Consider the following 7,887-nt stretch of genomic DNA (forward strand, 5'->3'; position numbering starts at 1 on the left):
TTGTACTTTGTTACTACAAAGAGGTTGGCGTGTTGAATATTCGGCAGCCAGTGATGCCTATACACATTGTCCAGAAGGTAAAAAAAAATATTACAAAATTATTGGAAACTAGATCATTTGTCTACATTTTTTAATATAATATACTAATATTTACCGTTTACCTAAAATTAATAATTATTGTTCTTTAAATTACTCTTCACGCCAAAATGCATATGCATTTATAATATGAGCGATGTTGAGTGTAAAACTGTTTTAAATAAAATGATGAGTCTCAATACCCACACTATAATGGAAATTGAAGTCTTTTAAACGGTATAACACAACCATAACCATAACATAACACTAATATTTCATGTTGGATTAAATTAATTTAATTTTATATTATTTAAGATATCCAAAATTGCATCTTAAACTTCTCCTAATCGATATCGTGAGGGCCGAATTGTATGTATTCACCTTTACTTTCCCATTTGTTGGTATAAAGTTAAATTTTTACAATTTTTAAAAATATTGTGGAATGATTAGTAAAAGATGCAAATAAATTGTATATTGAAAAAAAAAACTATATTGAAAATTTAATGTCCGAATCTTGTGTTGGCGCCCCCTAAGGCGTGCGCTCGTATTTTCCGCATGCATCGCATTAAAGGTAGCACCGGTCCTGATTAATACTTAATTTCATATTTTAAGTGAATTAATTTGTAAAATCCTGTTCATATGTGTATCATTCCATCTGCCATACATATACTGTATCTTATATTATTTTAATTTCATGCACATCTCAGCCGCTTTTTGGCAATAATAATGTAGATATAACATTTTTCTTATTTATAATTATAAATTTATTATACATATTCCAATATTGTCTAAGTTCATAAGTATAATGAAATTTTTGGCAGATGATAGCTTTATTTTATTTTTTTTTTATACTGTTCATATGTGTATCATTCAATCTGCCATACATATACTGTATTTTATATTATTTTAATTTCATGCACATCTCAGCTGCTTTTTGGCAATAATAATGTAGACATTACATTTTTCTTATTTATAATTATAAATTTATTATACATATTCCAATATTGTCTAGGTTCATAAGTGTAATAAAATTTTTGGCAGATGATAGTTTTTCATTTGTTTTCAATGCAAACAATGACATGTCGTTTTTTGCATTTTTTTCATTTATTTCTACAATATTGTACCTACATAAATCCCAGTACTTTATAATCGCATAGATCTTAGAACATTTTCTTAACAAACTTCAGAAAGATTTATCAAAATCTGAATAATCATTTATAGGAAGTATAAAGTGAGTGCCTAATAAGTTTATATAATAGCAATAAAGTTCAAATTGATTCTACGTTTTAGTTAGAAAACGTTTGTATGTGAAAAAGAAAAGGGTTGTTTTTCGGGTTTTCCCGGTAATTTTTCGATTTTTTTCTCGCCGTACGAACCATCTTTGGACTTCAACGAACATTTTAAAAAAAGAATTGGCTAAATTGGTTTAGGCGTTGTTGACTTATGCGCTTACCAACACATTTTGCGATTCATTTTTATATTATAGAAGATTACTCACACAAGTTGTTTCAGGGTTCAACGAATTCTACAACCAAAGACGTCGTTGGATTCCCTCAACCATGGCTAATATTTTTGATTTGTTGCTTGATGCAAAACGAACCATCAAATCCAATCCTGATATATCAGGCTTGTATATATTTTACCAGATTATACTGATGGCTGGCAGTATTTTGGGTCCTGGTACAATATTTTTGATGCTTGTTGGTGCTTTTAATGCTGCCTTCAAAATTGACAACTGGGATTCTTTGCTATACAATTTGATTCCTTTGCTGATTTTCATGTTTGTTTGCATACTGTGCAATTCTAAAATACAGGTAAGGGTGAAATCAACAATTTCAACCAAATTTGTATTATTAAACTAGATGACCCGACAGACGTTGTCTTGTACTCATGACTGCAATTTTTTAATATAATATACTAATATTTACCGTTTACCTAAAAATAATAATTATTATTTTTTAAATTACTCTTCACGCCAAAATGCATATACATTTATAATATGAGCGATGTTAAATGTAGAACTGCTTTGAATAAAATACTAAGTCTCAATGCCCACACTATATTGGAAATTAAAGTCTTTTAAACGTCTTTTAATTAATTTAATCATTTATTATTTAAGATATCCAAAATTGCATCTTAAACTTCTCCTAATCGATATCGTGAGGGCCGAATTTTATGTATTCATCTTTCCTTTCCCATTTGTTGTTTTAAAGTCAAGTTTTTACGAGTTTTAAAAATATTGTGGAAAGATTAGTAAAAGATGCAAAGAAATTAGATATTAAAAAAACTATATTAAAAATTTATTATTCGAATCTTGTGTTGGCGCCCCCTAAGGCGTGCGCTCGTATTTTTCACAGGCGAAGTGATTTTAAGTGAATTAATTTGTCAAATCCTGTTCATATGGGTATCATTCAATCTGCCATACATATACTGTATTTTATATTATTTTAACTTCCGGCACATCTCAGCTGCTTTTTGACAATAATAAAGTAGACATTTCATTTTTCTTATTCATAGTCATAAATTTATTATACATATTTATTATAATATATTACATTTATTATATATATTGTCTAGGCTCATAAAAAAATTTAAATTTTTGGCAGATGATATTTAAATGTGTGTGTGTGTTCTGTATGTCCGCATTTTTTCATCCACGTTTTCGGGCGCACGGATCAACCGATTTGAATGGTTTAAAAAACATTCAATTCCTATTGATAGGGAAATGTGCTGATTAGTTTTTGGCAGAGGTAGGCCCAGCGATTTCGGAAATACAGAGCTTAATGCTTAATTAAGCGTCCGATTTAAATGATTCACAGAACTTTCTGCTTGTTTCAACAAAATAATTGCTTTTGGAATAAAATTTGTTTCTAATTTTTTTTTCAAAAAATATTTTCTTAATTTTGGATTAGAAATTCAAAAAGCACCCAGCTAAGCACAGTCTATGCGCCACTCTGGTACAAATGTTCACCCAACTGCGTTTAGACTGTTAATGTATGAACACTTTTCAATTTTTTGAAAACTATTGAAAAATGTGAAAATGCCGCTAATCTAAGCACAGTATAAGTGAAATCGTCGCACTGAATTATTTACAAATGGGTTTAGACTGTGAGTATACGGGAGCACTTTTTCAATTTTGGGTAAATTAGGCAACTTTTTTATTTTGAAATTGAATTCGAAATGAAATGACGATTGTTAATGTTCTGGAGATAAATTGATTGATTTATGATTTACATTTGATTTGCTCAGATATAACAGGGCAGCAAAAATAATGAAAGTTACAGTATTTGTAATGATATATTTGAAAACGTTTAAAATTTCTCGAATATTTCATTACGGTACGGGAAGTTTCAGCAATTTGCCCTAAGGCACGATGCCATATACCACTAGATTCTTATTAAATTTTATGTTTCAGTTATTCTTTGCTGGTCTGATTAGTACAGTATACGGTTTGGTCATGATAGCAGTAATAGTTGGCCTGATGATACAGATCACAGAAGATGGCCCTTTAGCACCATCATCATTGTTCTTTTTCATAGTTGCTGGTGAATTGATAATTGCAGCCATAATGCATCCTCAAGAAGTCGGATGTTTGCCTTATGGCTTAATTTATTACGTAACAGTCCCCAGTATGTACATGTTGCTGATCATTTATGCAGCTTTCAATATGAACGATGTCTCTTGGGGAACTAGGGAAGTTGTGGTACCTGCTGGGAAAAAAACAGCCAAGGTAATAAATAGACGATTAAAATTTAATACTTTGCATTGAGTATTTTTTATTTTCTTTAGCAACTCGAAGAGGAGAAAAAAGCCTTAGCCCTGAACAAAAAGGCATCGACAACCGATAAACTTTTGGGACTTTTCAGACAAATCAAACCAAAGAAGAAGAAGGTTCATTTGAACTATCCTTTGCCGGATTGTTCAAATGTTTACTTTGTACCCACGAAAAAAATTCTGAAGAAAAAATACAACTGATGCAAATCAATAACACCTTGAACTCTGTTTCTAGGAAGTTGGAACGCCTTGAAAAGTATGAACAAAAATGATGTAATTATTGGTATAATTAATTTCCCGTAGAGTAGTTATAGTAATGGTACGACAATCGAAAATGAAAATTTTTGCATTTCTCGACGTTTTGAAGGTTTCTGAACATTTTGGCATACCTCAGAAAAAACGGATGTGTGTGTGTTTTGTATGTCTGCATTTTTTCGTCCACGTTTTCGGGCGCACGGATCAACCGATTTGAATGGTTCAAAAAACATTCGATCCCTATTGATAGGGAGATGTGCTGATTAGTTTTTGGCAAAGGCAGGTCCAGCCGTTACGGAAATACGGAGCAAAGAGTGCAGAAAATACAAATCGAGTTTTTGAGAGAACGGAGTATCGGACTTGAATGATCTAAAAAATATTCAATTTTTAATCATTGGGAGAAGAGTTGATTAGGTTTTGGCAAAGGCAGGTCCCTTCATTTCGAAGATACAGAGCTAAATATGCTAAAAATGGCAGTTTTTGAGTGCTTGTATTGACAAAACAATTGCTTTTGAAGATAAAAAATAATTACGTAATCTTGGATTAAAAATTAAAAAAATTACCCAGGCTAAGCACAGTCTAAGCGCCACTCTAAATTAGGCACAAATGTTTACCCAAGTGCGTTTAGACTGTTTATGTACTGGAGCACTTTTCCAATTTTGTGAAAACTATTGAAAATGTGAAAATGCCGCCAAGTTAAATACCGTATAAGTAAAAATGTCGCACAGAATTATTTGCAAATGCGTTTAGACTGTGACTATACGGGAGCACTTTTTCAATTTTGTGTAAATTAGGCAACTATTTTTTTGAAATTGAATTCGAAATGAAATTATGATTGTTAATGTTCTGGAGATAAATTAATTTATGATTTACATTTGATTTGCTCAGATATAACAAGATAGCCAAAATAATGAGAGTTACAGTACTTGTAATAATATATTTGAAAACGTTTAGAATTTCTCGAATATTTCATTATGGTACAGAAAGTTTCAGCAATTTGCCTTAAAGCACGATGCCATACACCACTTGTTTTATTTAAATTTGTTTTTCAATTTAGAGCTTCTGATCCTAATTCTGGTAACCGTAGACGTACAACTTTAAATAATTTGAGAAGACAAAGTGGTTTACCACCAATTCCTCCTGAGGAAGATGTTGAAGTTAGCATGACTGAAGACAGTGATGATCAACAAGAAGAAAAACCAAAGGTGACAAAAATTGATAATTAAATTTTGCTGTTACTAATTTAGATATTTCAATTTCAGGTAGTACGTGATTTTCTCCAAAATCCATTCTGGATTGAAGACGACCTTCTGCAAAAAAGCCAGATCGATTATCTCCCTGAGGAAGAGAAAACTTTTTGGAAAGATTTGATCAAAAAATATTTGGAACCTATTAAAAAAGATGAAGAGGAAGAGGTTAGTGATGCCATAAATATATAACTGTTAAGGGGCACAACTAGTGTGAAATTTAAAAAAAATCGAATTTTTAATTTTTCCATATTTGGATAGGTTATACCTTTAAAAATGATATACCAAATTTTTTAAATCGATATCTTAAATCGTTTTTAAGTTACGACTATTTAAAGAGTATATGTATAGTATTTAGTATAACGATCATTTTATCTTTAAACGCGTTTTTCTCGAAATAGCATTTTCCGAATTTGCTGCAGCGATTACTCAAAAACAAATTATCCGATCACTATCAAATTTTTTTTACATGTTTTATATATAGTTCTCCGTAAAATGAACTATCGATTTTTTGATCGGATCAAAAATCGAATTTTGGCAGTCCAAAAACGACCAACATTTTGGGTAAAAGTCGACTTTTTTTAAAAATCGCCGTCATTTTGTCAATTTTTGATTTTTTTCTTTGTCGTAGTTCATTTTACAGACAATATTACCTAGTTTAACAAGATTTTTTTTTTTAATTTCATCCACGTAGAAGGCCGGAATCACAGCAGCAGTGAAGGGCCTTTTTTGTCGCGCCGTTGGAGATCGACGATAACTTAAAAAATATTTAATTTTTTTTTTCAAAAATTTTACTATATATTCTTAAAACATGTATAAATATATTCCTAAAATTTTGAAATGATTAATAAAGTAGTTTTTTTAATATAAATTCCCAAAAATCACCTTTTTTAGGCGGTTACACTAGTTGTGTCCCTTAGGTTCTAATAAGTCAATTTTAATTTTAGAAAAGAATTAAGTCCGATTTGAAGGATCTCCGAGACAAAGTGGTGTTTGCATTTTTTATGCTCAACGCATTGTTTGTATTAAGTATATTTTTACTTCAAGCAAATAAAGATTTACTGCACATCAAATGGCCACTTGGTGTCAAAAGTAATGTTACATATGATGATGGAGTTAAAGAGGTAAATATTAGCAATATTCCAAAACTTCATACATATTTAATAATGTTAATTTGTAGATCACAATCTCCAGCCAGTATTTAGAATTGGAACCAATCGGTGTCGTATTTTTAGTATTTTTTGCCCTAATTCTGGTTATACAATTTACTGCAATGTTGTTCCATCGTCTGGGAACTTTGTCACACATTTTAGCAATAGCTAAATTAAATATCAGATCACCAAAGGAAAAGGTATGACTTCATATTTTACTAACGTATATTAAGTTTATTATTGGTTATTATTTTTTTTAGAAAAAGATGGGTAAAGAAATTACAGTAGGATCCGATATGGTAGAACTGGCTCGTCGTATGATGAGTCTAAAATATGCCAATGAAGTCGATGTTGATGAAGATGAAGAACCTGCAGGAAGACGTAAAACTGTTCATCATCTGGAAAGTTTGAAAAATAAACGGGAAAAAATCTGGCGACTTGAGGATGCTTTTAATCTAAGATACGAAGATCCTAAACTTACAGGTAAGGAAAAAATATATGAACTACGACTTGGTTACTAATGCATTCTTGTGTTCAAATTTTAGATAACAAGAAAGTTTTCAAAGATCTACGAATCAGTTCGAGAGACTTGGAGATTTTTGAAAAACGCAGGACGACTGTGTTTGAAAACCGAAAGTCTCAACTGATGGCTTTACAGGAAGAAGTAAGTTGAACATGTAATAATAAATTTTTTAGGGCATTTTTTTGTATTTTTTTTATTTAGGTGGAAGCAATTAATGGTGTCCCTCCTGGAAACAGCAACAACGATTTACGAGAAAGACGAAGTGCCTATGAACCTTTCTATCCAGATCCTGATGCACCCAGGCCAAGTAAAGTTAAATTTGGAGATCAATAATTGTATATATACGAATAATATAGTATTATAATAATATAACACTTTGTTTTTCATTTTTATATATTTTTTGTTAATTATTTAATTAATTTTATTCTGGTATATCATTTCTTTTCTGGTAGCTATTTTATAAATATTTTACAATATTATTTTCGTTCGTATCTTGAATAAGTTTACGCTGAAAATAGTAGATCCCACAATTCACAGATAGCACTAACGTTTTGATGAAAGAAATACAAATCTTTTTCCAAAAGAACGTACATATATAGATTTTTATAAATATATTTGATCAAAAGTTTAAAGACTTTCATAAAAAATACATAAATAAATAGTGTATAGTGCACTTTGTTAATGTAATTAAAATGTAGTTTCTCTTAGAACAATTTCTCTTTTAAATGATTTTTTAATTATTTCATTTATAACTTTGAGTAGTACTTTTTAATTAAATCAATAATTTTTTTTATGTTAATAGCTTTTGTTTCATCCACATTTATAACATTCAACATTTTTATACTATATACATTTTTTTATT

General features: G+C 30.2%; 1 pseudogene; it reads left to right on the plus strand.

Moving 5' to 3' along the window:
* The first annotated feature begins 1 nt into the window (after position 1).
* Positions 2-7,358, plus strand: LOC113373341 (annotated as a pseudogene).
* Positions 7,359-7,887: the final 529 nt, after the last annotated feature.

Source organism: Ctenocephalides felis, unplaced genomic scaffold (assembly GCF_003426905.1).
Source record: "Ctenocephalides felis isolate EL2017-DRISC unplaced genomic scaffold, ASM342690v1 CF-g0.4_SCAFFOLD_01604, whole genome shotgun sequence".
NCBI classification, from domain to species: Eukaryota; Metazoa; Arthropoda; class Insecta; order Siphonaptera; family Pulicidae; genus Ctenocephalides; species Ctenocephalides felis.